Here is a 9734-nt window from a genome sequence, read left to right on the forward strand (position 1 = left end):
ATAAAACTGCTTATTACATTACATTTCACTACATTAGTGATTTCTATTCCATCAATACCTTGCGGTTCAAGGCGGATTACAAAAGAAGTTAGCTGGCCATTTCCAGAGGAATTGAAGAGAAGAGCGAGTTGTTTCAGAGAATTAGGAAGAGTCTTGCGGTGTTAGTTTGTCTTCAAAGATTTCTTAAATAGCATGGTTTTTATTTCTTTTCTGAACAATTTATGGTCTGGGGTCATTATGAGAAAATTGGAGAGTTGGTGGTCCAGTTTTGCTGCTTATGTGGCTAGAAGGCTATCGTACAGTTTTTTTTCGTTTGATGTCTCTGATTGGGGGATGCGTGAACGGTTTGTGGGTTCTCCTATGTCTGGTTAAGGTAGTTTGGATTAGGCAGTTGTTAAGGTAGGCTGGGCTGTCTCCATTTATGGTTTTAAATAGTAGGCAGTAGAATTTGAATTGTATTCTTGCTTGCATTGGGAGCCAGTGTGAGTCGAGGTATGCCGCCGTGATGTGGTCGTGCTTCCTCAGTGAATAGTTAAGTCTTAGCGCTGTGTTTTGAACTGTTTGTAGTTGTTTTATCATGGTTGCCGGGCAGGGGAGATAAAGTATGTTGCAGTAGTCTAGAAGACCTAGGACTAGGGACTGGACCAAGAGCTGGAATTGTATTCTGTCGAAGAATTTTTCAACTTGCCTCATGTTTCTCATGTCCACGAATGACTTTTGTATTGTTTTGTTGATTTGTGGGTGCATAGTACAGCATCTGTCTATCGTCATTCCTAGAAGTTTTAGAGTGGGTTGTAAGGGATATGTGATTTTGTTTATTACTAGATTTATTATGGTTGGGGTTTTATTATTTTCGAGGAGAATGAATTTTGTCTTGTCTGGATTCAGTTTCAGTTTGTGATTTTTCATCCATGCTGCTACTGCTTCAAGTGTCCTGTGTAGTGTGTCTGTCATGGAGGACGTTGGTTGGTCAAAAGGAAGAAGAATGGTGATGTCGTCTGAAAAGCTATAGGAGGTTAATCCTAAATTGTCCAGGCAGGTGACGAAGGATGCGATGTAGAGATTGAAGAGAGTTGGGGATAGTGGAGATCCTTGGGGAACGCCGCAGGGGTTGGACCAAGGTTATGAATTTTCTTTGTTCAACTTTACTCTGTAAGTTCTGGATTATAGGAATCCTTGAAACCATGTGTGTACCTTGTCTATAATTCCTATTGTTTCTAGTATTTGTAGTAGAATGTTGTGGTCCACCAGGTCAAATGTTGCGGTGAGATCCAGTTGTATAATCAGCATTTTTTTTACCTGTGCTGAGGTGTTGTCTAGCTGTATCTATGAGGGAACCCAGAAGTGTCTCTGTGCTGTAGTTGGTTCTGAAACCAGATTGTATGGGGTGGAGTATGTTGTGCTCTTCTAGGTAGTTGGTGAGGAGTTTGGCTACCAGGCCTTCCATTAGTTCGACATAGAATGGTATTGAGGCTATGGGTCTGTAGTTGGATAGTTGATCATTTGCCCCTTTAGGGTCTTTTAGGATCGGGGTGATGATGATTTCACTGAGGTCCTGCAGGAGAAGGCCATCTGAGAGCATGGTTTGTATCCATTGTAAGAGGAGAGCGCGGAATTTGGTACGGGAGGATTTTAATAGGTATGGAGGACAGTGGTTGAGGTCGCAGGCTGCGTGGCTGTATAGTGGGGAAGTGGGATCAAGTTCTATCTGCCGCAGCTGATTCTTTTTCTGTGAGGAGCATTGTGATCTCTTCTAGGTGGGTTGGGGTTCCGGTGAGGGTAGTCCTGGCAGTTGTGATTTTGTTTTTAAAGTATTCAGCTAGAAGGGTGGCTGAGGGGGGAGGGGTGTCATTATTGGCCAGGTAGGGTTTGGTGTCTGTGAGTTCTTTTAGTGCTTGGAATAGTTTTTTTGTGTCTTGGGTTTCTTTGTCTATTAGGTTGGTGTAGTGTGTCTTTCTTTTTTTCTTTTAGTTTTATCTTGTATTGTCGGGTTAGTTTTCTCCATGCTGTTTTCGTGGTTTCTTGGTTGTTCTTTCTCCATTTTCTTTCTAGTCATCTGCATTGTCTTTTGAGTAAGAGTAGTTCATTATCGAACCATTTGTCTGAGCGTCTGCTAATTCTGGTTTTTGTTTGTTTGTGTTGGAGCTAGCTCATCTAGGGTAGCTGTGCTTAGCCTGAACCAGTGTGAGATGAAGTCTTTGGAGTTGCATTCTTGGATTGTTGCATCTGTTTTAGTCCAGAATTCAGAGGGGTCTATGTATTTACATGCATTCTTGAATTGTTGCATCTGTTTTAGTCCAGAATTCAGAGGGGTCTTTGTATTTACGTGAGTTGTAGGTTGATCTTTGGGGTTTTTGTTTGGTTTTGTCTTTGGCCCAGTTAATGTTGAAGGAGTATGTGTAGTGGTCTGACCAGAGGAAGCGAGACCACGTTCCATTTGATGTTTGAATCTCAGGCAGTAAGGGTTGTTGGGTCATGAAGGCTACGATGTCTAGTTGGTGACCTTTCTCATGTATGGTTTGTGGGTCTAAAATCTTGAATGTTAGGGCTTCGAGGAATGATAGTAGGTTTTCTATTTGATTGGAGGATTGGTCTTCGAGATGGAGGTTTAGGTCTCCTAGGATTAGGTTGTAAGTTGCCGTTAGTGAGTTTTGGTGTAAAAAGTCTTCAAATTCAGGTCTTGCTGTGTTCCAATTCCCTGGTGTTATGGTGCAGAGCATGCAGGTTATAGATCTTTTTAGTGTGGTGCATGAAAGTTGGCAGGCTAGTAGATCTATGTAAGGGGTGGACATTTTGTCTAGTAAATTCAGATTTAGGGAGTTTCTGATTAAGATGGATAGACCTCCTCCTCTTTTTTTTTCTCTGCAGACCACTGTTATTTTGTATCCCTTGGGGCAGACTTCCATTATTCTGGGATCTGAGTCTGATGTAAGCCACGTTTCTGTGAGGAAGAGGCAGTCAAGATTCTCCTTTTCTATGCAGTCTTTTATATGTTCTGTCTTTGGGCCTAGGGCTCTGATGTTTATGTAGGCACATGTAAGTGTGGTGTATTCTGTTTGTGCACTGTTTATTGTTTTTGGAAAGATGAGTGGTCTTGGGTGAGGGTGTAGTTTGGTCTTAGAGGGGTTTGTTGGTCTTTTTCCCATGTTGGTGTGATGGTGTGGTGTGTATAGGTCTGGCAGTTTATGTTCCTGTCCACTGTGGTTCTCCTAGCTGGGTGGTGAATTCTGTAAGTAGTTGAAATAATTGGAATTGGGGAGATGTTGTTTGCTGCTGTCTTCCAGTTGGTTAGGAGCAGGATGATCAGTAGGATAGTTTGCATTTGTTTTTGTGTTGTATGTTTCATTGTGAAAGATAGGAGGAAGTGGTTAGTGAGAGTGCGGTTATAGGTGGTCTTTTGGGGTGGAGAGGTTGGGTATTTTTGTTTTGTTTTGTTTTCCTTGGAGGTTGTTGGTTGTTTTTCTCTTGGCGGTTATAGGTTTGGGGGTTTTTTTCCCCTCTCTTGGAGGTTGTTGATGGCAGGTGGTTGGGGTTTTTGTGTGATTGTGCAGTCAGGCCGGATTAGGGTGGCTCACAATCCAAGCAGGGCTGCCCTGAAGAGGAAACTTTTTAAAAGAGAAGTATGGCAAGGGCTGTTCGGGGTGGTGCTGGTCTCCCACACCCGACCAACTCCTTCCCTTGTGGCGGCTGCAGTTAGGCCGGGTTGAGGCAGCTCCCGATTCAAGCGGAGCTGCCCTGTAGAGAAGTTTTGTAGCAAGAAGCGCCGCAAGGGCCGTTGGGGGTGGAGCTGGTCTCCCACACCCGACCAACTCCTTCTCTTGCGGCGGCTGCAGTCAGACCGAGTTGGGGCAGCTTCCGATTCAAGCGGAGCTGCTCTGAAGAGAAGTGCTATTTAACATATTTATAAATAATCTGGAAATTGGAACAAGTGAGGGGATTATATTTGCAGATAATACAAAACGTTTCAAAGCTGTTAAAATACTGGTCGCCATATCTCAAAAAAGATATAGTGAAATTAAAGGTACAGAGAAGTGCAACAAAAATGATAAAAGATTTTAGGACATCTTCCCTATGAAGAGAACCTAAAGCGGCTGAGGCTTTTCAGCTTGAAGAAGAGATAGCTTAGGGGTGATATGATAGAGGTCTATAAAATACTGAATGGAGTGGAAAGGGTAGATGTGAATCGCTTGTTCACTCTTTCCAAAAATACTAGGACTAAGGGGCATGCGATGAAGCTACTAAATAGTAGATTTAAAAGAAACCAGAGAAAATATTTCTTCACACAACATGTAATTAAACTCTGGAATTTATTGCTGGAGAATGTGGTGAAATCAGTTAGCTTAGCAGGGTTTAAAAGGGGCTTGGATGATTTCCTAAGGGAGAAATCCATGGGTCATTGTTGAGATTGTTGAGATCTGCTGCTTATTCCTAGGATGAGCAGCATAGGATATGTTTTGCTGCTTGGAATGTGGCTGGGTACTTGGGACCTAGGTTGGCCACTGTTGGAAGCAGGATACTGGGCTTGATGGATCTTCAGTCTGTCCCAGTATGCCTGTCCCTGTCCCAGGCAATTCTTATGTTCTTATGATCACACTTCTGGAAGTAGACAGTAATACTCGCCTATTGGGGCTCTCATGAAGTAGGCATGTTAGAATCGCTCCGCTGACAACGGGTTAGAAAATCACTGGCTCTGGAAAAGACTACTCAAAAAAAAAAAAAAAACCCTCCAAATACAATTGTAGCCAATTCAGCTTACACATTGAAAAGTTCCTAGTGGGGTTGCTTTCACTTTAAATGTTCTCAGGGACTGATGCAGCAAAGTGCATTTTATATACCAGTTTACTCAGGTTTAGCATGCAATCTTGTGGGCATCCTATGTATAATCACCCCACCCCCAAGTTAACCATGTGCTAAGAACACAGCACATTTTATATTATTTAGTGCTCATGCATTAAAGTACACAGAACACAAACATACATGCATTTGGGCCCCTTCTCCAGTTCACATGTTTAAGGAGCCCGATCTCATGCACTGACTTCCTCCCAGCTCCCCAGCAATCTGGCTCTCTTCACCACACACTTCCCCTCTATCCCCTTCCCTGTTGCTAATCTGGTGTTGCCTTCCCACATAACTTCTACCCCCTCCCCCCCCCCCCAATCCAACAAACCTGTGGTGTTTATCTGATGCTGCAGGAAGCGATTACAACAGGCTCTTTCTGGTCAGCCCCTGGCAGAAGAAAAGCCTCAGAGTGGCCAAAGGGAGCCTGTTGCAATCATTGCCTGGACAACTACCTGTATTTCTGATTTCTCAATAGCAATATATGCATACTTAATAAAATTAGTCTTTGACATTTGTGCATGTTTTGAGACAGACACTAAGGCTCATGGAGGAATATTTTCTACTAGTCTTATAGCTCGTTACATTAACGGGTGCTAGAATATATTTGTGTGCAGTGTTCCCTCTAAGCGGGCGGGTGTTGTGAGCAAACTTTTTTCACCGTGAGCCAAAAATATCGGGCGCCAGCAAGTTATGAGCCAACTCGCCCGATTCTCCTCTCGCCGCCCTGCCATCTGCCGTACGCCTCTTCCGATTGTGCGCTGTGACGAGAAACGTGTGCGCTGCGATGTAATATTTTGTGCGCCAGCGCAGCTTAGCGGGAACACTGGTTCAAATGGTTTTATTTATTTCCCCAAATTTATTTTTGTTATACGCATTGAAAATATTTGATATTGCGTTTAAATCAAAATCTCAATAAACTTGAAACGAGTGCCCGTGAGATTGTGGGAGGGTTAAATACTCAAAACTTAGAAGTTTTTGCTACGCCAGCTTTCTGGTATCTTTACATACAGTGGCGTACCTAGCATATGTAACATCCGGGGCCCATCATTTTTTGGCACCCCCCCCATCTGTAAGAAAAACATGATTTTTAGTAACAAACCACACGTCACACATGAGTACCTAGGAAAAGGCAGCATCTTACATATTGCAGTGAGCAGTACATCAATACACCCATTGTAAAACTAAACAAGCCAGACCAGCACAGATCAATCCTACACCGTCAATCCTAACAGAAAACACACAGAACACAGAAAACACCTTCGCCTAGTAAGGAATATGTAATCACAAACTAACCCCTCCCTCTTTTACAAAACTGTAGTGTGGATTTTAGCTACGGAGGTAACAGCTCTGATGCTCATAAAATTCTGAGCATCAGAGCTGCTACCACCAAGGCTGGTGCTAAAAACGCTTCACAGTTTTGTAAAAGGGGGGATAAAATAAAAATACATAGACAAAGGTTAAATTGAACCAGCAAGAAGCTGGACTCTGCATACAATGCTTCACAGAAACAGTGACACATGTCTCCTAAAGCAATAAATAAATAGAAATTTTTTTCTACCTTTGTCTTCTGTGGTTTCTCCTTTCCTCATCTTCTTGTAACTCTCTTCCTTCCATCTACTGTCTGCCGTCTCTCTTCCCCTATATGGCATCTTCTCTCCTTCTATGCCCCTTCCAGAAACTGTATGCCTCCCCCTTCCATCTCTCCTTTCACCCCATTGGTCTGGCATCTCTCTCCTCGCCTTCCCTCTCCCACACCTCTCCTCATAGTCTGGTATCTCCCCTTCCCTGATTCTCTGGCATCTCTCTCCTTTCCTTTTCTTCCATCTTTCGCTCCCCCTCCATGCTCTCACATCTCCCCCTTCCTTTTCCCTTAGACTGGCATACCTTCCTCCTACGCTCCAAGCCCTGGCATCTCCTTTAATTCCCTCCCTCATCTTCCTTCTCCCTCCAGCTGGGTACCGCAACACTCTTCCCTGCAGCTCTGCACTTCCCCACAATTGCCATGCTTCGGTTCCTCTTCTTCCTTCCTTCCTCCCCCCCCCCCCCCCCGCGGGACCCTGCGGCACCATCAACTCTTACTCCCTCTAATGTCGGCCCTGCAGCTCCAGACTTCCTCGCACCTTCTCCCCTCCCCCTTTGGATCGCTATTATTTTAAATGTTATAGCCGCGGAGCTGTATCCATCAGTGGAGATGTCTAACCTCGGCCTGCCCCGGAACTCTTACTGCAGCAGCCGCCCGTCTAGGCAGGAACAGGAAGTCACTGTTGCAGTAAGAGTTCCGGGGCAGGCCGAGGTTAGACATCTCCACTGATGGATACAGCTCCGCGGCTATAACATTTAAAATAATAGCGATCCAAAGGGGGAGGGGAGAAGGTGCGAGGAAGTCTGGAGCTGCAGGGCCGACATTAGAGGGAGTAAGAGTTGATGGTGCCGCAGGGTCCCGCGGGGGGGGAGGAAGGAAGGAAGAAGAGGAACCGAAGCATGGCAATTGTGGGGAAATTTGCGACGCGTGTGTGCGCTGTGAAGAGAAACTTGTGCGCTGCGATGTAATATTTTGTGCGTGAGCGCAGGCCAACGCAGCTTAGCGGGAACACTGTTTGTGTGTGTCTGTGTTTATTTATTTCTCTCTCTCTCTGTCCTTAGCCGCTTTCTGCATTTCTGTCTTTCTTTCTGTGTTTATTTTTCCTCGGCTATCCACCCATTCTCCCTTCCTTTTACCTTCCCTGTGTCCACCACAACCCCTTCACTGCTCCCCTTATCCAGCAGCAGCCCTTCTCCCTTTTTTTTATCTCCCCCCCTGTCCATCAGCACCTCTTTCATGTCCCCCTGTCCAGCAGTAGGCCTCCCTTCCTTTTTCTTCCCTCCCCCCCGTCTCTTCCCCTGTCCATCAGCACCTCTTTGTTGTCCCCCTGTTCAGCAGTAGGCCTCCCTTTCTTTCTCTTCCCCCCCTTGCCCAGGCCTCCCTTCCTTTTTCTCCCTCCCTTCCTCCCCCCCGTCTGTTATCCTGTCCAGCAGCACCCCTTACCTCGCATCTGGCCTCCGGACAGCCGCGGCGGCCGACAGTCTCCACCTGCATTGCCCCACCACGCCATCTTGAAGAGTGTCGAGCGGTGACGGAGGCGACGGTGGATTAGCCGCTGGAGGAGGAGACTGGTGGGGAACGGAGAACAGGTTCAGGGCTGCCAGGGGGGAGGGAAGAGGGGAGGAGTGAGCCCAGCTGAGACTGGCAAGAAGAGGAAGGTGGGGCAGGTGAGGCTATCAGGCAAGGGAGAGAGGGGATGCCAGGTATTTGGGGGTCATGGTTGAGAGTGGCAGGCAATGGGAGGAGAAAAAGCCACCGTGGCTGACATCCACCTCGGGGGAAAGAGAGACAGAGATTCGCGCGCATGCGCACTCCTACCTGCGGTACACTACAGCTCATAGAAAACGGGAGCACGCAGCTGGGAGTGCACATGCGCAGCTTAGGGTTTTATTATATTAGATAGTGTGTCCAAGTTTGATTTGGACATCTTGAGAAGTGCATCCAACCACTAGATGTCTTTTTTTATTTTATTTTTTTTAAATTGCCTATCTAGACATTTTGTCTAATTTTATGGCCTTTAAAAAAAAAAAAAAAAGTCCAAGTTAAAAACATCCAAACCCAAGCCATTTGGATGTAGGCGAGGCTACTATTTATAATACACTGGCCACATAGATATGCCAGCAGAGCAGTGGAGCACCTTAGAGTGCACTGCTGTGAACTTCACATAAAGGGTGCCAGGTGGTACATCTCACCATAACCCCCTTATCATATATGGTGAGCCCTCCAATTCTCCCCTCAAACCTACTATTCCCACCTGTTTATCACCCCAATAGCCCTTATGGCTGCAGGTATCACCTATATGACAGTATAGTAGGATTTTGATTGACTTGGTGGGCTCATACTTTCCACCATAAATGTAGTGGCTAGAGTGAGGTATGGATCTGGATCCCCCTCCCTATGGCTCACTACTCCGCTCACCAGGTAACTATACACTTGCTGCTCTACTAGGATTTCCCAAACTAGATTCTGCTGTTATAGAGACAGGTAAGTACTGTTTTTCATATCTTTGGGAGCGGGAGTAGATCAGTGACCACTGTGGAAGTTTGGAGGTCATGACTTAATCCCTCCAGTGGCCATTTGGTCAGTTTGGGTACCTTTTTGACCCTTAGATGCTTTTAAAACAGGTCTAGCTCTGGACATCTAATGTCCTGGACCCCTCGGTAAATATTTATCGCTGCAAGACATCCAATTGCTAAGCATGCTCTAAGCCTGCTCATAACACGCCTCCAACATGCCCCCTTGAATTTTGGACATGCTGCAGACAAAAGCCTAGCAAGATGTCTAGGAAGTAAGTTTCAAAAATTAGCAGTTGGACATTTTGGTCTCAATTGGCTGAAAATTTGGATATCAGCTATGGATCTGCATTTGTCATAATTCATGATGACTTGGAATACAGGAAATTCTGTGTATTATGGATTCCCAAAGAGTTTACTGATCTACACAAGCAACTGTGTATCGAGGTTGCAACCCAGTTCCTGAGATGGTACGAAGAAGATAGTATTCTGGAGAGAACTGTCACTGGTGATATGACATGGGTGCATCATTGCAACCCGGAGAACAAAAGACAAAGCATGATGAAGTAAAGGAAGCGGTGCTCACCTGGCTTTGGGAACAGTCGAAAAACTTCTTCTCTGCAGGAATGCATAAACTAGTTGAATGATACAACAAATGTGTCATCTTGCATGGGGACTATATGGAAAAGTGATATGTTCAATTGCTCACAGTTACTTCTATTAAAGCTTTTAAATGTATTTTGCCTTTACTTTTTGATTTACCCTCATACTGTACTTTCAACTCATTATGGGGCTGCTAG

Source organism: Geotrypetes seraphini, chromosome 1 (genome assembly GCF_902459505.1).
Source record: "Geotrypetes seraphini chromosome 1, aGeoSer1.1, whole genome shotgun sequence".
Lineage (NCBI taxonomy): Eukaryota > Metazoa > Chordata > Amphibia > Gymnophiona > Dermophiidae > Geotrypetes > Geotrypetes seraphini.